Raw genomic sequence first — 22526 nt, 5'->3', positions numbered from 1 at the left:
ATTGCCGGAATCACCCCTAGAGCCCTTTTTAAATATTGGCGTTACATTAGCTAACTTCCAGTCATTGGGTACGAAGCCGATTTAAAGGACAGGTTACAAACCTTAGTTAATAGTTCATAACTTCACATTTGAGTTCTTTCAGAACTCTTGGGTGAATGCCATCTGGTCCCGGTGACTTATTAATGTTGAGTTTATCAATTAATTCCAAAACCTCCTCTACTGATACTTCAATCTGTGACAGTTCCTCAGATTTGTCACCTACAAAAGCCAGCTCAGGTTTGGGAATCTCCCTAACATCCTCAGCCGTGAAGACTGAGGCAAAGAATCCATTTAGTTTCTCCGCAATGACTTTATCATCTTTAAGCGCTCCTTTTGTATTTTCATCGTCAAGGGGCCCCACTGGTTGTTTAGCAGGCTTCCTGCTTCTGATGTACTTAAAAAACATTTTGTTATTACCTTTGGAGTTTTTGGCTAGCCATTCTTCAAACTCCTCTTTGGCTTTTCTTATTACACTCTTGCACTTAAGTTGGCAGCGTTTGTGCTCCTTTCTATTTGCCTCACTAGGATTTGACTTCCACTTTTTAAAGGAAGTCTTTTTATCTTTCACTGCTTCTTTTACATGGTGGTTAAGCCACGGTGGCTCTTTTTTAGTTCTTTTACAGTTTTTCTTAATTTGGGGTATACATTGAAGTTGGGCCTCTATTATGGTGTCCCGCCCACTGATTAAGGCTCAGCCAATTACCAGAGGCTTCGAGCTTTCAAACTGCCTCCAGAGCACACGGTCCCTCAACCAACCAACCAAACAAACAGACTGACAAACACAAGCTCAGCACACAGCAAGTAACCCCCAAACACAAACAAACACACACTACAGACAGTCACTTACCCCACAGATGCTGTATTAGCTCCTCCTTCACCTGGAGAACTCCCTTGCGAAACTCCCTGTTAGCAGCCCCTGTTCGCAAAGATTATGAGATTGCCTCATAATCCAAAGCAACAGCTGTTATTCTTACAAGGCTTTGATAGAATCGGTGCTCAATTACAGCAACCTGCCCTCACCACACAATTGTCTACTGGCCTGTTTTTCAGACGCTCCCAGACAACACGAAGCAATGGAGCTGTAGGGTAAGAATCAAGGGTTTGTGAGGTAGGCAAACTGACGATCCAGAGCAGGACAATAGGGTTGTTCGGTCACCTACACAGGGACCTGTTTTTTCAAGAGAAACTTTTGTTGTGAAAATTAAGCTGACATAGAGTAACAGCACTTTCTGCTCAATGGGTGATGTGAATGAAGGCTTTAAAGTCTGAATGATCTCAGTCCATTTTTGTGAAGCAAGTATTAGAGCCCCTACAGGCTAAGGTAAATTATTTCCAAAATTGGCCCGTCTCCAAGTCAAAGGAGCAAGTTCAATCCTTCTTGGGCTTGACCGGGTATTACCGACAATTTGTACCACACTACAGCCAAATCGATGCCCCACTGACAGACCTAACCAAAAAGAAACAGCCAAATGCAGTTCAGTGGATTAAAGAATGTCAGAAGGCCTTTAACCAATTTAAAGTGGCCCTTACGTCTGATCCTGTGCTAAGAGCCCCAAACTTTGGCCAACCTTTTGTTGTAACCACAGATGCATCCGAGCATGGTTTAGAAGCAGTTTTAATGCAGGAAGGACCAGATCAACAATTCCATCCTGTCGTGTTTATCTGCAAAAAAAACTTTCTGAGAGGGAAAGCCACTGCTCAGTCTCAGAAAAAAAATGTTACGCCATTGTTTATGCTCCGGAGAAGCTAAGCCTATACATTTTGGGACAGTGTTTCCAATTGCAGATCGACCGTGCCACACTGAAGTAGCTTCACATAGTCAAAGAGACTAACAATAAACTTCTTCGGTGGAGTTTAGCTCTTCAAGACTTTGACATACAACACATTTCAGGAGCCTCTAACAAAGTGGCTGATGCACTCTCCCAGGAAGGTTTCCCAGAATCAGTAGGGTGAAAATGTCCCTGTATTCTAAGACATTTTAGTCCTTAACATGTGGAAAATACTGTTTAGTTCTCCATGTAATTAGTAGAAAAATTAGAGGTGCATATATCTTATTAACTCTGTTTTCCTAAACCTGCAGGAAGAAATCCCAGCCGCTATGGATCCAACCTAAACCAGGCTGGCCAGCACCGGCTGTAATTTATGGGGCATGTGATAAATGGGGGGAGGTGTAGCTCCCTTGTGTAACTCCCCAACCATTCAGTTAGCTGTAAAATCCTCCTTAGTAGCTGTACCCTAACTGCCTTATCTGTAAAGGGTTAAGAGGTAAATTTAAAATGAGTTGGCACCTGACATGGGGAACCAATAGGAAGCTGTACCTTTTCAAATTGGAAAAAACTGCTGGGTGTCTGTGTCTTTGTTCTCTTGGACACAGAGGGACAAGACAGCAAGGTATGCTGTAAAGATCAAGCCAGGTATGAGAAATCAACTATATCATACCTAGAAACTACTCATTTGAAACCTCAGATATGTAAGTAAATTAGGAAATGTTAGAAAGAAGCGATCAGGGATTTTTTTTTGTTTGTAGATTCCTCTGTGCTAACCCCAGGTGCTTTTATTTTGATAGTAACCTTTAAACTGAACCCCCAAGAAAGTTATTTTGGTGTTTAATCCCTAACAGCCTGAGTTTTCAGATGTTTTCATTCTTTTTCCAATAAAATTTACCTTTTTTAAGAATCTGATTGGATTTCTGTGTCTTAGGAGGTTTGTGCCCATGTTTTTTAGTTAGATGGTGGCAACAGCTGATTTTTTTTTCTTTTCCTTCTCAGCTCTTCCCCGGGGAGCGGGGGGAGGGGGAGAGTGAAAGGGCTTGAGGGTACCCCACAGGAAGGAATTTCCAAGTGCGCCTTCCTGGGCTCTCAAAGAGGTTCTGCACTTGGGTGGTGGCAGTGTCTACCAATCCAAGGTCAGAGAAAAGCTGTAACCTTGGGAGTTTAACACAAGCCTGGAGTATTTTGAATGTATTTTTCTGTACTGGGATGCACAGGTAACCAAGTTCTTTCCTTATGCTCAACCTAGTTTCACAGGACAATGCATCTTTGTACTTTTAAGGTGTTGAAAAAGCACTGGAGGAACTCTCAACACACAATGTTGTAGGTTTCTCTCTCCCCTGGCTCTCCTTCAAGCTATGATAGAAAGACTGGCTGAATAGGCTAAAACAGGGTTCTGGCCATTCAGCTGGGTCTTGAGAAGTTCAATCCATCATAAAAAGTACCTCACATTTGATTTTTTTTGTTTCATTCAAAAAAATTAAAGCTAAATAAACCTGAAGTTAGTCCTCATTTTTCTGCCCCAACTCAAACTAACTTCTCTCCCAAGTGGAAAATGTTGGGTAAGCATGGAATGAGTGTGATTCGAGAAGGGAATGAGAACAAAGGCCAATTTCTGTTGACAGTTACACCTTTGTAGCCTTATTGACTTCAGGCCAGGGTCCGGGAGAACAGATTTTTGCACAAGAATCGATTTTGGTCCCTTCTGCTTTTTCACACTTGGTTAAGCAGAATCTCATTCACTTCCCCCCCCTAAACTGAGCACTTTAAGGGAAAATAATAAGCAAGGTCTGCAGTCTATTTGATCCTTCATTCTACACCAGCCTAGTAAACAAACACCAGACCTGATGGGGTTCACTTCAGTAGCCTTGATTGCACTGTTCTTTTGAAAGGTGGTGATTTTCAATTAAGTCTTTTTGTTCAGAGAGGCAGGGAACACAACAGGGAATAGCTCTCTTTTGTCAACTCCATCATTCAAAAACTGAAAACCTTTAGATTAAGTTTGTTTAATGTTTGTACACTGATTATGAAGAGCTAACATAGTACAAAAAGGCTAAATATTATGACCTAGGCAACCATCTATAGATCTTTGTCACTTCTAGCTGTTACCTTTTTCTTACAGAAAGCTTAAAACAAAAAAATGCAAACCATAGCTGGTGCACTGCACACAGAACTCACGCTTACACCTCATGTCATGTCAGAGCTACTGTTCACATAGTCTAGGGTACATAGTCCTGCCATGAGTGCAGGGGACCGGACTAGACGACCTCTCGAGGTCCCTTCCAGTCCCATGATTCTATTCTATGATTCTAATAGTGGAAGAGCTTGGTGACAGAATGGCCAGATGTGGGCAATCACTGGAGCTTAACTATATTGTAGCAGGTTGGGCCTCACCACTGGTGGCACCTCTTGCTGGTCCCTCCAAGAATTAGCTCTAATCCAGAACTGGAGAATCCTCCTCTGGCAGTGGCTTGCCTGCCGTTACCTGCCCTTTCCAAGGCTCCACCACGTTAGGCCCCACATCTCTCCCAGACCACAGCACCCTTCCCCGTGGTACTGTCCTCTACACCCCTAGTCGAGGCCCTGTATCAGCCCTCAGCCTGGGAGTTGGTCAAGCCAGAGCTCCCCTGGTTCCTCCTGACCTTCCCCAGCATTGCTCTGTCCAAGGAACCTTTCCCTGTCTTGGCAGCCAATCCTTCTCTCTCCAAAGCCCTGCAGCTTCTTATTGTGCACAACCTGACCCTGATTGGATTCCCTCAGTTTCCTTCCAATTGGTTTCTGTCACAGCGCTCTCCCAGGGTTGTTTTTAACCCCATCTACTCCAGTGCAGGGCAACAACCCCATCACACATGCCCTGTCAATCTCACCACCCCTGGGGGTAAGACGGTCTCCTAGCCTGGGAGACTCGAAGTTGCCCCTTGAACCTCACCCACCTTTCTTTGGTTTCTGCTAACTGAGCATGCAGACCTTCCTTCTCCTCAACAACCTTCTCCATTTCTTCCCTCACCTGCATCAGGTCTCCCTCTGCCCACAGGCAGGCTTGCTCTGTGGCCACTAATTGGGCTCGCGTATTGGACTCTCTCAGTTCCCTCTCACGCAGGGTCTGGGTCCCTACCATAACCTGCTCCACCATGGCGTTAGTCCCGACCTCTCACTGGGACCCTTCTGTCCCATTCCCTTTGTCTGCCACCTCCTGTAGGAGATGACTCCCTGGCAGATCTACTGTCATCACCGTGGTGTCCACCTTGCCCAGTTTTGACCCTTTTGATATCAGTCAGCTCTGTGTTCTCAGGAACCAGGGCGCAGTATCCAGCCTGTCTGACTCATGAATAGCGCTCAACACTTTAAAAGGAAATGTTCCTCTAAAACCCATACAAATAAGCATCCAAAAAAGAAAACGGGGATTGTTAAAAAGCTGAGCGATAAAAAGCTATCCCTCAAAAGAAAAAAAGCTAATTGTAAAACAGGCCAGTGGTTTTATCGGACCTTTGTTGAGCTTTATGAGTTTATCCTGTATAAGCTTTATACAGAGTAAAACAGATTTATTTTGGGTTTGGACCCCATTGGGAACTGGGTACCTGGGTGTTGGAGACAGGAACACTTCTTAAGCTGTTTTCAGTTAAGGCTGGAGCTTTTAGGGGACGTGGTTCAGACCTGGGTCTGTGTTTGCAGCAGGCAAGCGTGTCTGGCTCAAACAAGGCTTTTACCAGCTTTGCCCGTTACTTTGGGGCATGCTCATTTATTCCTGTTACTCTTCTAGGGGAAGGCCAGGGTGTTCTGTAATTCTATCAATGTACTGCTTGGGTCACTTGTGTTTGTATATGGAGCTCTACTTCTCCCTTCTGCAAGTCCCCTCCCAATGGAGCTATCCTGCACGACATAGGTTCCCTTGGGCTGGGTTCCTCCAGCCCCAGAACCGGATGAACACACACACTCAGTATAAAGCTTATACAGGATAAACTCATAAATTGTTCGCCCTCTATAACACTGAGGCCTGGTCTACACTAGGACTTTAATTCGAATTTAGCAGCGTTAATTCGAATTAACCGTGCACCCGTCCACACCAGGAAGCCATTTAATTCGACATAGAGGGCTCTTTAGTTCGAATTCTGTACTCCTCCCCGACGAGGGGAGTAGCACTAAATTCGACATTGCTATGTCGAATTAGGCTACGTGTGGACAGAAATCGACCTTAGTAGCTCCGGGAGCTATCCCACAGTGCACCACTCTGTTGACGCTCTGGACAGCAGTCTGAGCTTGGATGCTCTGACCAGCCACACAGGAAATGCCCCGGGAAAATTTGAATTCCTTTTCTTGTCTGGCCACTTTGAATCTCATTTCCTTTGTGGACGTTGTGGCGAGCTCAGCAGCACTGGCAACGACGCAGAGCTCTCCAGCAGAGGAGTCCATGCAATCTCAGAATAGAAAGAGGGCCCCAGCATGGACTGACCGGGAAGTCTTGGATCTGATTGCTGTGTGGGGCAATGAGTCTGTGCTTTCGGAGCTGCGCTCCAAAAAACGGAATGCAAAGACCTACGAGAAGGTCTCCAAAGCCATGGCACTCAGAGGATACAGCCGGGATGCAATGCAGTGCCGCGTGAAAGTCAAGGAGCTGAGACAAGGCTACCAAAAAATCAAAGCGGCAAACGGACGCTCCGGAGCCCAACCCCAGACATGCCACTTCTACGAGGCACTGCATGCCATTCTCGGTGGGTCTGCCACAACCGCCCCACCAGTGTCCATGGACTCTGACGATGGGATAGTGTAGACGGCCAGTTCCTCGGTGATGTTCACAGACGGGGAAGATGAGGAAGGAGATGAGGAGGGGGAGGCAGTCGACAGCGCTTACAACGCTGATTTCCCCGACAGCCAGGATCTCTTCATCACCCTCACTGAGATCCCCTACCAACCCTCCCCAGCCGTTACCACGGATCCTGAATCAGGAGAAGGATCAGTCGGTAAGTGCTTTAAACATGTTAACATTTTTTTTTAACAGAACAGGAATATAAACTAGGCAAAAAGAAGGTCTATATATAGGGGGACGGAACAGGCATCTTCTTCGGAGATCTCCAGGAAGCTGTCCTGGAGGTAATCGAAAAGCCTCTGCAGGAGGTTCCTAGGGAGAGCTGGCTTATTGGGTGCTCCGTGGTAGGACACTTTTCCGTGCCAGGCTATCATCTGGTACTCCGGGACCATTGCCTTCACGAGCATGGCAGCACAGGCCCCTGGTTTGTGCTGGCTTTCATGCAGCATGCACTCTCTATCTGTCTCTGAGACCCTTCTCAGGGTGATCTCGCAGGCAGACTCCTGCATTTAATTAGAGTAATTTGTGTACTATTAGTATTGGTAGTGCTTCACTGTTCCTTTGCATAACAAGAAGCGTCACTTTATAGCCACGTGGTGGAGGCTGCAGAGTGGCGGCATACAGGGATCTTTCCCAGGGAACAGCCGCGAGGGGGTGGAACAGGGGCAGAGTTTATGCTTTCAGGATTGCCTGCAGCAAGAGGACAGAGCTATACATTCACTTTTAAGCAGCCAAAAGTCTTTGGCTTACCATGCCTGGCTGCTCCACGGATTCTGCTTTCCTGCCCTGCTTGTCTGATCTGCAGTGCAATACCCCAGGCAATGAAAGCGAATTCAGAAAAACTGAACTTTCCCTGAGTGAGTTCGCATGAGATAGGGTGCTGTGCATGGTCTTGTTCACAGACACTGAGTAGACTATGTTTCTTTTTTGAAAAAATGTATCTTTGTAAGGAATTCTCTCCCTTTTTCCCATCACACAACTGCAACTGTATCCCGACCTGCCCCAGCATGCCCCTCACAGACGCTGGCGCAGATTAGGCGGTGCAAGAAAAGGACACGGGACGAGATGTTTGCTGAACTTATGGGCTGCTTCCGAGCCGAGGCGGACCAGCAGAGCCAGTGTAGGGAGAACCTCACTCAGCAGCAGCGCTCACACAGTGAAAGGGAGGACAGATGGCGTCAGGAGGACCAGCAGGTGACTCAAACGCTGCTTGGACTAATGAGGGAGCAAACAGACACGCTCAGGCGCCTTGTCGATGTTCTGCAGGACCGCAGGCAGGAGGACAGAGCCCCCCTGCACTGTATCTGCAACCGCCTTCCCCCGCCACAAAGTCCAATACCCCCTCTCACCCAAAATAACAAGAAGGAGGGGCGCCAGGGGCCATGAAAACTGTCACTGCACCCCAGCAGAGTGCTCAATTACCCAAAAGCTCTGTCCATAAATTTTGAAAAGTCCTTCCCTTTCTGGCTCACCCAAGCCCAAATCCCAGTTTCATCCCCCAACTGTGTTGTTGAGTATTAAAAGTAGTTTGCTGTTAATTACTGTTTCCGTCATGTTTCTTTGCAGAAGACTTTGTGTGAAGGGAGGGGGATTGTAATTGCATAGGACATTCACCATTACCAGGGTACAGACATGGGGGCAGGATCAACAGCAGGTCACACACAGAGTGCAGTCACTAGGCACCCTGGTCAGTCTGTGAGGTGTTTTTAATGTTCTGTTCATAGGCGGCAGGTGCCCTGCTCAAGGTATATTTGGAGGTGGGTCTATTCCCCGGCCCTGCCTGGATCGGGCCCTGGCCCCCGCGGGTATCCCCCCGCCCCGCCAATTCCCTGCCTGGAGCAGGTCCCAGCCCCCACCTGCCACCCCTCCCCCGGCGCGTCATCTCCCCCACCCCCGCCGTGCTGCGTCCCTGCCTGACAGTAGAGCAGCTAACCGCAGAAATGCTGTCTGCTGCCCCAGAGTCCTAGCGCCTGCCATCCACAAATGGCAAGGCAGGCTGCCCTTACCCTGCCCTTCTACCATAGCCCTGAGCCTCTCCAATGCCCCAAACCCTCAGCCCCAGCCAGAGCCCTCATCCCCTTACACCTCCTCCCCCTTCCCACACACCCCGCACTCCTTCCTATGCCCCCAGCCCAGAGCCTGCACCCCTCACCCCTTTCACCCCTTCCTGCACACCCACCTGTAACCATCCTCCCCCCAGTCCTCCCCCCGCCACAAGGCCACATAGCCCCCACACACAGAGTCCCGAAAAGGAGGGATGGCAGGCTTCGTTGAAACAACCAGTCTGGCATTGCAGACCGCTCTAGGAGCAGGAGCCTGTCATTCCTCTAGTGTAGAAGCGGTCTGTACATCAGTGCACACCCTACCCACCACAGTCTGCATCCCTGTTTCAACCGTTTAACGCAAATTCATTAGTAAAGAAAACGTTAATTAACAATATTCCATTAACTTTATTTTTAAACGTGTGTTGGAAGGGGGGAAACGTGGTGAACGGGGTATGTAACCGCAAAAGAAAGTCAACAGTAACTGAAACAGGGGCAGGTTCAGCTTCTCTGTAAAGAAACTGAACAGTCACAGGTTACCCTGCAACCTGAGGAATCTATCTTTCAAAGCCTCTTGGATGCACAGCGCTTCCCGCTGGGCTCTTCTAATTGCACAGCTGTCTGGATGAGCGTAATCAGCAGCCAGGCGATTTGCCTCAACCTCCCATCCTGCCATAAAGGTCTCCCCCTTGCTCTCACAGCGATTGTGGAGCACACAGCAAGCAGCAATAACAATGGGGATATTGGTTTTGCTGAGATCAAAGCGAGTCAGTAAGCTCCTCCATCTCCCCTTGAGACGTCCAAAAGCACACTCCACCACCATTCTGCACTTGCTCAGCCGGTAGTTGAAGAGTTCCTTGTCAGTGTCCAAGGTGCCTGTATAGGGCTTCATGAGCCAGGGCATTAGCGGGTAGGCTGGGTCCCCGAGGATCACTGTAGGCATCTCCACATCCCCAACAGTTATTTTGTGGTCCGGGAAGAAACTACCTTCCTGCAGGCGTCTAAACAGACCAGAGTTCCTGAACACACGCGCGTCATGAACCTTGCCCAGACACCCGACGTTGATGTTGGTAAAGCGTCCCCTATGGTCCACCAGTGCTTGCAGCACCATTGAAAAGTAGCCCTTTCTGTTAATATACTGGCTGGCCTGGTGGGCCGGTCCCAGGATAGGGATGTGAGTCCCATCTATAGCCCCACTGCAGTTTGGGAATCCCATCGCGGTGAAGCCATCTATGACGACCTGAACGTTTCCCAGGGTCACTACCTTTGAGAGCAGGAGCTCCACGATTGCATGGGCTACTTGCATCACAGCAACCCCCACGGTAGATTTGCCCACGCCAAAGTGGTTCCCTACTGACCGGTAGCTGTCTGGCGTTGCAAGTTTCCACAGGGCTATGGCCACTCGCTTCTTCACAGTGAGGGCTGCTCGCATCCGGGTGTCCTTGCGCTTCAGGGCAGGGGACAGCAAGTCACATAGTTCAAGGAAAGTGCCCTTACGCATGCGGAAGTTTCGCAGCCACTGTGATTCATCCCGGACCTGCAGCACTATGCGGTCCCACCAGTCTGTGCTTGTTTCCTGGGCCCAGAATCGCCATTCCACAGCATGCACATGACCCATTGCCACCATGATCTCCACGGCGCGGCGTACCATGCTTTGTGAGAGGTCTGTGCCACTCTGTGACTTCCTGTCCTCACCGCGCTGCCGTTGCCTCCTTGCCCGATTTCTCTGCATCTGACTGTGGAAGAGGTGGACGATAAGGTGCGAGGAGTTGACAATGGCCATAAGTGCAGCAATGATCGCAGCGGGCTCCATGGTCGCACTGCAGTGCTGTGGCGTCCGCGCTGTCACTGACAGAAAAAGTGCGCGAACTGATTTCCCGCCGGCGGGAGGGACGGTTGAATTCTGACAGTTACCCAAGACCACCCTCGACAGAGTTTTCCCCCCAGCATGCATTGGGGGGAAATCCCAGAATTCCAATGGGCAGCGGGGAGTGCGGGAACTGTGGGATAGCTTCCCACAGTGCACCGCTTCCAATGTCAATGCTTGCCCCGTTAGTGTGGACTCACAAAGTTGAATTAGTATCCTTAGTGTGGACAGACAAATTCGACTTTGTAAGGTCGATTTCAAAAATTCAAATTGAATTAAATTGAACTAATCTGGTAGTGTAGACATACCCTGAGAGAGAGAGATGCACAGTTGTTCCCCGCCCCCCAATATTAATACATACTCTGGGTTAATTAATAAGTAAAAATTGGTAAATCTGTCCCTGGATAAGTACACTCTGATGGAAGAGGAATCTAGTGTGGCCGTGATAAAGTCTATACATTGTGAGAGTTTTAGGGTAGACTTTCCCACAGTGAGATAGAGACCCAGAAAATGAAACAGAGCAGGGCCTTGCTGGTTGTTGTCTGCACTTTGAGAAATGAGCAGTTTTTGAGGAGCCGATTATCCAGGCAGGGGAAGACAATTATGTCAGTCTAGGAAAGATAGGTTGCTGTGGCCAACAGAACTCTGGTAAAGAGAACTTCACCCTTGGGGCAGTGGAGAGGTCAACGGATAGGACAGGATATTGGTAGTGGTACCTGCCTGCCACAACATATAGAAAGTACTTGGGTGAAGAATGATTGGCAACATGAAAATAAGCATCCTGAAGGTTGAGGGAAACAAACCAATCTCCTGGATCTGAGAGGGAATTATTGTTGCTAGGGTTACCATTCTGAACTGTTCAGAGTGGACAAAGGTGTTTAAAGTCCTGAGGTCCAGAATTGGTCTCCCTCTCTTTCTTTCCCCCCATTTTTCTTAGGGACCAAGAAATAACAAGAATAGCACCCTTTTCGAATGAAGTCCAGTAGAACGGGTTCAATCACCCCAATGTTAGGAGGGATTGTACCTCCTGTTTCAAGAGATCCTTGTGAGAAGGGTTCCTGAAGAGGGACAGGAAGGAGGTGGAGGATGTGGTAAGAGCTGAATTGGATGGAGTAGCCTGTGGAAACCAGCTTCAGGAACCATCTGTCTGGGGTGATGAGCTCCTAGGAAGGTAGAAAATGGGAAAGACGATCGTCATACAAGTGAAAGCAGGAGGCTGGTACAACATAAGATCTGGAGCAGGTAGTTTGTGACTATGGACCAGGGGGTCAAAATTGACATTTTGACACTGTTGGTGGTTGTGAGGTTCCTGAAGAGATGGGTCCTTTCCTAGGGAGTCTGGGTTTTCTCCTGGTGGCACAGCTGGTAGTAGACCAGAAGAAATCATTGATCCATCTGCAACCTTCTGTAGTTTCCTTTTGCTTCAGGTGTATAACTGCCCAGAGACTGTAGTGTCTTGGAGAGAACTAAACAACTTGGGTCCCTCAAAAGGAAAGTCCTCAACAGTATTTTGAATCTCCCGGTGGGAGGTGGGGGTTGGAGTACAGATGCTCCCTGACTTATGCAATTGTTCCATTCCGGAATGCCTTGCGTAAATCAGAAACATATACCCAACCATTATGCAAAAAAAAAAAAAACCCAAAACCCCAAGCCTCCAACTTTTTCAATAAGTGCAGATTTGTGTAACTCGGGTATTGCATAACCCAAGGAGCGTCTGTACTGCAACCAGGAGACATGGCCCATGGCCATTTCTGCCGTGGTTTGATTATCTCCCACCACTTTGTTGTCTTTCAGCTTCTTGATTGCAGCTTGTGCTTCTGACATCTCTATGGGACCAATGTTAATATCAAGTTGATCAGATCAGGTCTGCCTTTGAAATGCTAGGCCAACCTGTTCCTTTTTTCCTACCTCAGTTGTAAGCATTTCTCAATCTTGGATTTGTATTGGCCCATTTCCTTTTTTGAGGTTTCCACACACTATTTTACTGACTTTACTGACTCTTTGGTTTCCTAGAAGAGCAGAAGCTTCAGCAGAAGCCTGCAGCACATCTCCATCAATCTTTCCTTGCATTGCTTTTCACTGCTTTGTTTGCATTCTTGTTCTATTTTTTTTTCTCCGCTATTTCCTTGGTCTTAGCATTCAGAGTTCCTTTCAGTGCTTTTCAATTTGTGATCCACTATAACCACCAGATCCTTTTCAGTAGTACTGCTACTTAGCCAGTTATTCCTCATTTTGTAGTTGTGCATTTGATTTTTTTCCCTTCTGAAATGAAGTAGTTTGGATTTATCTTTATTGAATTTCATCTTGATGAATTCAGACCAATTCTCCAATTTGTCAAGATAATTTTGAATTCTAATCCTGTCCTCCAGTGTGCTGGTAGCCCCACCCAGCTTGGTGTCATCTGCACATTCTATAAGTAGACTCTCCACTCCATTATCCAAATCATAATGAAAATATTGAACAGTTCTGGACCCACGATTTATTTCTGTAGAACCCCATTAGAATGCCCTTCGCATTTGATAGCCAACCATTGATAACTACTCTTTAAATAGTCTTTCAATCAGTTATGCACCCATCTGTAAGTAATTTCATCTAGATCATATTTCTGTAGTTTGCTTATGAGAATATCATGTGGGACTGAGTCAAAAGCCTTACTAAAATCAAGATATATCATGTCTACTGCTTCTCCCCTATCCCCATGACCAGTAACCCATCAAAGAAGGAAATTAGGTTGGTTTGGCATGATTTCTGCTTGACAAATCCATGCTGGAAATTTTGTGTTTTACCATATTACTTTTCCAACAGATGTCTGGGTAATTTAAGTCCCTCATTTCTATCAGGCCTTTTGTTTTGGATGCTTCTCTTATTTGTTATTTATTGTAGAAATACCTCTTCCACCTAGTCTTCCTGATTTGGAAGAAAAACTTAGGAGGCAGTTGTAGAACTTATCTTTATTTTTGTCACTAGGTTCCTCTGTCAGAGCACTGCACTGTATGATAGACATCTTTGGGAATTTGGTTTGGAATCTGACATATATGATACATTGGTTGACAGGTTCCCAGTTCTTAAGTGCTTTTTCCACAAAATCTGTCATAATGAGTGCTAGTCCCTCTGAGTGTACATTGTCAGTATGACCTGAATAGATTAGATGTTTCTTCTCTTGCTGGAAGTTCTTCTCATCAAAACCAGTCAGTCTGCTCTCACTGATGCCCAGGATTTCAAATCCATACCTGTCCATCTCCCTCATGATCTGTGAGATCTTTTATGTTTATTGGGTATGTTCCAGTAACACACTGTGAAGTGTTTTCTTGCTGCTAGCACCAACTTTTTCAGGTCCTGTCTTTCAGAGACTTTCACCTAGAAACTTCATGAAGCACAAGGGGTCGGCAGAGTTCTTTATTGAGCAGCCATGTCTACAGAATGGTAACCTGGTTCCATTTCTATAACGAAGCAACTTTTAAAGAATATATTATATTATGATACTATATGGTATTTATTATATTATACAAGGTGTACATATGGTGGAACGACATTTCCATTAGAACAAAAAATAATTTTAAATACAATTATCTGTTGGAAGCTGAAAGCAGAGCTCTCTTACACCCAGTCCTGCAGAGACTTACATGTGTGCTTTAACTTGAGGCACTGTAAGTAAATGTAGGAATATAGGCCAGCATTAGATTAGGGTGAACTATGATTTTAAATTAAGCTGGGATATTAGCATAGCCATAGGCCCAACACATATGACCAAAAAGAATGGAATCATGAGAAAGAAGAGTTGTGTTAAACTTGTTTTGACTTTTTCAAATACCAGTGTTTTCTTTATTTATGGTTTGAGATGAAGTAATAGGAATAAAACATGATTAACAGGTGCTGTAAATAAGTGACTAGATAAGAAATTCCTTCATCTGGCCTTAGCTAAGGCAATGACATCACTGGTTAAAGGGTATAAAAATGTAAACTCTTAAAGGGTTCATTGCTAATACCTGCCTAAGCAAGTTGGAGCTGACTAATATGGGTTAAGCACTCTGGGTTTAGCCCATTTGTAAGTATCTTGATCAAATGCTTATAAATGTTTTGTTTACTGTTTGGATGCCATAAATTGCTTATTATTTAGGCATTTGAGGCATGATGAGAGTAATTGTATCAATACCATTCAGCCTCTGTATTTAATAAAGGAATTTATGGTTAAATTAGTGTCGTGGTAATATCCTGCATAAATAAAAAAAATATTCCAACAGTAGCCCCATTGATGGCATTACTTACACAGTATAAAGTTAAGCATGTACATAAACTTTTGCAGGATTGGGGTCTAAACGAGCTTTGCTCTCAGCTTCCACCTGATGCTTATATTTAAAATATAAATAAGACTTTTCAGAACAAGGGCCGTAGTGTGCCTCTATCTGGAACGCTGGCTTCTTAGTGCGTCTTGTCACTGCTGTGTGTCTGTGGCAAACTATAACAAGCTGCCATGTTTTCAAACCTGTTTCTACTCCCTCCGTTCCCCACACAAACATTGTGTGCACTCGCACTGAATGGCTTTGTAACACTCATCCCAGCTTCAGGTCACATGCAGGTTTAAACTAGTGTAAACAGTGGGTTCTCTTTAACTTGAAGTCTTTAAATCATGATTTGAGGACTTCAGTAACTCGGCCAGAGGTTAGGGGTCTTTGACAGGAGTGGGTGAGTGAGGTTCTGTGGCCTGCGATGTGCAGATCAGACTAGATGATTATGATGGCCAAAGTCTAAGTCTATGAGTCTGAGAAATGATGCAGGCAGGTGCTTGGCCCACTTCCTGTTTGTGTTTGAAGGCATATGGCACATTTAAGACCATATCCTGGCCAAGTCAACCGTGGCAGTTTTGCGCTTCTCTTTTTTCACTCTCTCTGGTCCTTTTTCATTTGCACAGCAGCTGACTCAGTCTGACTGCACCACATCACTGAACTGAAAGCACAAACGCTTAAGTTAGTGATCAAAGTTGTACAACTAGCTGAAAATAAACACATTTTGGGCAAGTCTATACTACAGCTGGGAAGAATAATTTCCATCGTAGGTAGTCAGATACAGGCTAGCCTTGCTTGAGCTAGTACCTGTAGTATACTGCTCGATAGCATTCATCACCATGCATTTTTGACAGGTTTCCACGCCCCATTTAGGGCTTATGTCCCACTTTCCCACCCCATTTCCGTTGGCGCCAAAGTTTGGTGCCATGGGGCATTTTGAAAAAAAAATGTGTGTGTGTGTGTTTGACTAGGGGAAGTGTTGTGTGTGTTTGTGCTTGAGTACATTGAGAGAAAAAGGTTGAAAGAAGAGAGTGAGAAAGTTTAAAGATGAAAAACGAAAATTTGAGTAAGAATTAGAGAAAAAAAGGAAATTTGAAAGAAGAGAGGTAAGTTATTCAAGAAAGGAGAGAGGATGGTAAAGGCAGGTTATTCAAGAATAGAAAATGGAAAAAATAAAGCAGTAAGAGAGTCTGTGTTACTGAACACATGGAGAGCAAAACATCCTACCCCATTGACTGTCGGTAGTGAAATGATAGCTGTTCTGGGTGGCGAGCCCAGGGAGCTAGCCCCTCCTTTCGGTTGACCAATCAGAGGTTGTTTTACAGCTAGGTCCCAGAATGCACTTGTTAAACCAATCCTGTCATCCCAAGATTTTAAACAAGAACCTTTTAGAAATGAACTACTGCATGGTGGGTTATTTGAAAACCAATAATCATTTGGCCATGTGTATAAAAACACATATTCTTGTGAATGGGGCTTTAAAACTGGGAGCCTAGACACAAAGACATGTCCATATACAAGACACCTACAGAAGCCAAGAAGCTGGAATTGCCCCTAGGTGCACCAGTACGTGTTCAGAAGAGAAGGTCTCTTTATACTTATTTTGCTAACGAGAAAAGCTAGACCTTAACAACACCTGCTGTACGTGTGGTGCAAGGTGGTAAAAGAAGATGGGTCAGTCCTTGATGATGATGCCAGGGTGGCCCTAACAAACTACCCCATCGCCACCCTTTTTAACCAGCTGGATGTCACTTTATGTGACTGTCTTATCAGTCAGAGCAACAACTGTTACCCTTACAGAGCCTTGATAGAGTTAATTTTGAACTACAGCCATGACACCCTCATTATGCAGTTTTCGACAGGAGGGTTTCATAAAGAAATGGCAGGGGCCCACAAAAACACCCTTTTGGTCGGCGCAGCTAACGAGGGGTTTTACACAGGGCCAGACTAATGGCTGGTAGCAGGAAGCTGGATCTGTTGGGGCCTCTACACAGCAATTTGTTTTTTCAAGAAAAACTATTGCTGAATGGCATGGACTTGAAAATTAAACTGATGCGTAGCAAAAATGTTTTTTGCCTCATGAGCAGGAATGCCAACCAGAATTATAAAGTTCACGTTATTTCTGCATACCTGTTTGTAAAATGGGTGAAAGTGACCCTGGGGGTCCGTTTGTGGCACGCTGAAGCTCTAATCACTGCCAATCCTAAGTACCCGGTAGACCGGGTGGGCATAAAAGTGTTCAGCATTCCGCTGGCAGTCATGTCAGTAACCAGGAAAACATCTTTGGGGGACAGCTACCCAAGCAGCTCGTAACTGGTTTTATAGATAACGATGCCTTCAGTGGCAGCTACATTAAAAACCCTTTTAACTTTAAACATTATAACATTAATTGTGTGGCCTCGTATGTGTATGGCGACCAGGTGCCGGCGAAACCCCTACAACCCAATTTTGAGAATGGAAACTGTGTGAGGGATTACATGCAGCTTGTGCAGGTGACTGGGAAATATGTAAAAGACCATTCACTCTTGATCAACCGTGGTGAATTTGCCCAGGGTTATATGATGTACATCTTTGATCTGACCCCAGATCAGGAGTGCGCCGATCATTATTCTCTGATTAAAACTGGAAACCTGAGAGCGGAGATTCGGTTTGCAACAGCTGTTCCCTCTATGGTTAACATGATAGTGTATGGGGTTTTTGATAATGTGCTTGAAGTGAACCATAGAAGAAATGTCCTGTTTGACTATATGTGATTATGAACACTGTGCAGCTAAGGCATATTTTCTCAAAGGACCCTTCTTTTTTAGATGTTTTTCCTAGCGACTTGCTCCCTAAAGGTTTTGTGTCCGGAAGACCTTTGGGACTTATTGTTAACACGCACCCCCATGACTTACTTAGGGAACACTGGCTGGCCCTCTATTTATCAAAACAGGGGCCTGAGTTTTTTGACTCCTACGGATTTTCCCCAGACAGCAACTTTTTTCATAAATCTATTATGACTTTTTAAAACCGTAACTCTAATAACGTTGTGTTTCATCAGAGAAAACTACAGGACCCCCTGGCTGTAACCTGCGGTTATCATTGTATTTTTTAAAAACAACATAGTAGGGGCTTATCTTTTAATTGCATTTTAAAATTGTACACCGATGGCGGTGTGGTTTGTAAAAGGGAAAAGACCAGGCATGCCCAGACATGTTTCAAACATGTTTCAATATGTCCAGACTTGTTTGTCTTGTCATGAGTTTAAAGAGGCGCATCAATAAAGCACATGTTGAATTTTGTTTACGTCTTTTATTTTACACCATTAACCATTTGATTTTTTCATTTTTTAACAGGGACATTTTTAAAAGGGGTGATGCTATTTATGGCCTTCACAGGCTCTAGCCCTGTTTTTAGACGTTCTAAAAACTGTTTATTGGTAACATGCCCTACAACGGATGTAGGCACATTCAAATCCGCCAAGGCTTTCATAAAAACATTCCACCCTTAGGAGTCCTTTCGAGCCAGTTACCCTCCTGACTAAATTGAGCATGTGAGACTCTTCAATCGCTTCCCCCCAGTACACAAAACTGCCATTATTGCCCCAAGAAGAAACGTCTTTATGCTGAGTTTATTTAACAATATTTCAGCTTTTTTTTATAGCAAGGATTTACCCCCTCCAACACCTCCTGAACGACAAAGTCCGATGATCCCGCCCTGGAATTCAGGAGGTAGAATTTCCTCTTGCTCGGGGAGAAAGAGGTTTATTTTAGTCTTTTTCATTTCACCATGCTTAGCCAATACAAGGTATCTTTGAAGGACCCCCTCGTAAAGTTTAGCCTTTTCGTAGTCAGATAAACCAGTTCTTTGAAGAATGTCTTTCATTTCTGAATCCAGCTGGCGAGTGGTTGTAGTTCTGATATTTTCTTCACCGCTAGAAGCACACTTTATTTGTTCTAACTGATGGCTAGGAACGAGGTACAATTTTTCAGCATGTTCCATTATCTGTTAATTAAAAAGCTTGACAGTAGAGGGAGTGCAAAGCTCAACAAAGGTCCGATAAAGCCACCAGCTTATTTTACAATTAGCTTTTTTCTTTTGAGGGATAGCTTTTTATCACTCCGCTTTTTAATAATCCCCGATTTTCTTTTTAGGATGCTTATTTGTCTGGGTTTTAGAGGAACGTTCCCTTTTAAAGTGTTGAGCACTATTTTTGAGATGGCCGCTACCAGGTCATCAGAAGCCGAACAGAGAATAGCCTTCCTTTGCTGTGGCTTGGCTTTGATGAGAAATCTTAAAAGAGAAAAGTTTCTCTGCACGCGGCTAGACATATTTGTCAGAGGGATGCTCTTTTTTAAAATGGAAGTTTGATCAAAATAACTATTTTTATGGGTTTTTTAAGGTGTATACACAGGGCCAGTCTGGGGGGAAAAGGCCTGTTCTTAACCTGAAGGCTTCAGGCATTGAAGCGTTTAAATCCACCAGCAGATACCCATAGGGGTTTTTGGTAGCATCCTCAAAAGCCTCCCAAAAAGAATTGTGTTTTACCAGGGTACATTTGCCGGGCCAGAGTGGTGATTTGCAGTTTATCGTGTTTTTTTTTTAAAGAACCATATACTTAGTATTTAAATTAATCATTCAGCTTAGATCATCTATAATAACCATATTCACTTAATTATTAGGAAATAAACGTTCATCATTAAAAGTATTAGGTAAACCTTCCAAAAATGTAATACATGGAAATTTTTGCAGCAACTCTTTATACAATGGTTGCCAACAACTATAACACCACACAATATTTTCAGGCATACATGATAACAATTTATTACCATTTTCTAACAATTGCTTTATAAAAAATGATTTTCCAGAATTCAAGGGGCCACAAAGCAAACAGGAAAAGGGGTGAGCAAACTCAACGTGGCTTTTCAATACCCGTACGGCAAGGTTTTAAAATCCTCCTTGAGGGCTCTTTTGTTGTAAACGAATTTCTGGGTTTTCTTCAGAGTTCTTGTTTCTATCAACCAATGTTTTTTTACCCTTATGATTCCTGGCTGCTGTACCATGATTTCTTTTGGGATCTCTCCCGTGGGATAATCCCAGACAAGTTCTTTTAAGCTTTCAAAATTCATTTTCTCACTATTCCCTGAGTTGAGTGTGATCCCTTTTAATTTCATACAGGTCTTACCATTGGACAGTTTGTACCCGTATGTTTGGACCTGTATGTTTTAGCGGACACAAATTCCAGGATGTGTTCATCTCGGGGTATTTTGTTAGTCAGATCCCATAAATAATCCCTTAGGGGCAGATTCCACTCCCTTACTTTACTCACAAAAATCACAGAATCCATATCATGATAAAGACACCGCTCCTGTAAGCGATCTAACAGATGGTAAAGCTCTAGCCTGGCATAAGCGGTGGTAAAGCACACTATAAACACGTTAGTGTTGCTGGAATGGGTGCAGCATTCTTTTGCATACTTCTAAGACACTACGGCTGTGTCATCGATAAACTCGCACGCTGACACGTCGTAATAAGGTACAAATACGTACTTGAAGAGCTCGTCAGGGTCTGTCACTATACTGGTGTTAGTCAAATTTTTTCGCTGACCAAATTTTCCCCACAAGGAATTTAAAAACAGCTTTGAGATTTGCCTTTTTGCAGGGTTTACCTTTATCTTGTTTAGACGCGCAGACACACCTTCTCTTTCATGTTTCAGAGTAGCAGCCGTGTTAGTCTGTATCCGCAAGAAAAACAGGAGTACTTGTGGCACCTTAAAGACTAACAAATTTATTTTAGCATGAGCTTTCGTGAGCTACATCCGAAGAAGTAAGCTGTAGCTCACGAAAGCTCATGCTTAAATAAATTTGTTAGTCTTTAAGGTGCCACAAGTACTCCTGTTTTTCTTCTCTTTCATGGTACTCTTTAACATACTGTTTTTTTTTTAACTCGTCCGAACACCAGTGAGCATAGGAGGCAAGTTCTATACCCACATGGTGCTCAGGCACCAGCAATATTCAGAGCCTAGGGGCTCCAGCTCCACCAATATTTGGGGCCAGGGAGGACGCCCGGCCTCTCCCGCCCCCCACAACTCATCCGCCCCCCTCTTGCATTCCGGGGGCTCCAGAGCAGAGAGGCACTGACACACTGTCTCTTCAGGGCAGCTCTATGTTGCCTCTCTGCAGCAACTGCTGACGCAGGGTCCTAGCGCCCCCAACTTGACTGCCAGGGCAGACTGACTCAGACCCTTTCATTTTCCAGTGGGACCCTCCAGCAGCACAGGGGGTCTCTCTGCCTGCAGTCACCACTCCTGTCCCATGCTGGGCAAGGAGGCAGCCCCATCCCTCACCCCCCAGTGAGGCTACAGTCAGGGGCAACAGCAGGGAGGAGGCGCACACAGCGCCCCCAGCACCCACCGCGGGGGAGAGGAAGGAGATTCCTGGACCTGAGAGGGGCCCTAGGAGCACATGCAGTGACAGTGGTGGGGGAGAATGTGGTGCTGGGGACGCAGGAAAAGGGGCTCCTCCCCAGATCTTGCTGCTGCTGGCAGGGAAAGGGCTGGGGGGAGTCCTTCTCTCTGGCCCCTGTCCTGGAGCAGCCTGCCTGCACCCCAAACTCATTCCCAGCCCCAGACAGAACCCTCACTCCCCACACTCCTACTCTCACCCTGAGCCCCTCCCACACCCCAAACCCCTCATTCCCAGCCCCAGACAGAGCCCTCACCCAGAAAAAGGAGTTTCTTTGAAAAACCAGGGTGTGTAAAGGTCATTTTTTGTAGGAAAAAAGGTGGGTAGGTGTGTGTGTTGGGGGGGACGACGACATGTGGCTATATACTTTAGCTTCTTTAAACTTTAATGGTTAAAAAGTTCTTATTTTCTATAGTAAATGTGTTTAAACTGTTAATGAAAAGACACTGTAAATGGTAATATACCCATTAACATCTCTGTAACCAGAAGTCTTTAAAAGCTGCAACTTGCATTCATTTTATGGCCTTGGCTTTTTAAAACGAGTTTGCTCATTTAAAAATAATCCTTGTTAAACTCATTACTAAAAACCCCTTCAAGTCTTAAAAAAGTTACTGTGTTTTGTGTTTACTGTGGGTTTTATTTTTTTTTCATATTATGCTCTAACCCTTTTTTAAAAAGTCACAGTTGGCATGGGTTGTAACCGAACCCTGGCTTTTAGAGCTTTTTTCACAATTTACAGGCCATGAGGGTTGGGTTTGGTTATCTTTTTATTATTTTACATTGTTATTACTTTAAAAAACACACATTAAAATGGTTTATATTATGTGTTGGCCAGCTTTTGTTACAGAGTGGAAAAAAAACCAAAGAAGGTCTTGGTTGTTTAGATAAGAGCAGAGCAGGGGGCCCTTTGTTTTTTTTCTGGGGAAAAAGGCTGGAGCTTTTTTAAACTTTCATTGTAAAAAGTTTTTATTTTATATAGCAAGTTTATTTCCACTTAAAGTTATTATTTTTCTAATACAAGTTTTTGGCATCATTTTGTTTTAAAAGCAGGCGTAGGGCTTTCTTGCTATGTTCTGGCCTTCTTATCTGTGATCACAGAGGCTGTTTTTGCTAACAATGGCTTTGCTGTGGAAGCCTGTTATTTCAAATTGTGCTTACTAAAAAGTGCCCAGTGCTAGTTTAAAACCTAGGGGGAAAAACATTTTTATCACTATATATTACTTTTATAACCCTGGGTTGTTTTTGCAAGTTCACCTATGCCAAGGGGGTTAAATAAAGG

The 22526-nt window shown here is 44.9% G+C and overlaps 1 protein-coding gene and 1 pseudogene across 1 annotated transcript in view; both read left to right on the top strand.

The window, feature by feature from the left end:
* LOC120403840 (NACHT, LRR and PYD domains-containing protein 3-like) overlaps nt 1–2620 on the top strand; it is a 47282-nt gene extending 44662 nt beyond the window's left edge. The window contains exon 12 of the mRNA XM_039535641.1: nt 2120–2620. The gene's annotated coding sequence lies outside the window, so the exon portion shown is untranslated. The remainder of the gene's footprint in view (nt 1–2119) is intronic.
* LOC120403834 overlaps nt 1–22526 on the top strand; it is a 282366-nt pseudogene that overhangs the window by 219903 nt on the left and 39937 nt on the right.

This window comes from Mauremys reevesii, linkage group 4 (assembly GCF_016161935.1).
Source record: "Mauremys reevesii isolate NIE-2019 linkage group 4, ASM1616193v1, whole genome shotgun sequence".
NCBI lineage: Eukaryota > Metazoa > Chordata > Testudines > Geoemydidae > Mauremys > Mauremys reevesii.
Note: the sequence above shows the minus strand (reverse complement) of the source record. Positions and strands in the feature narration are given on the sequence as shown.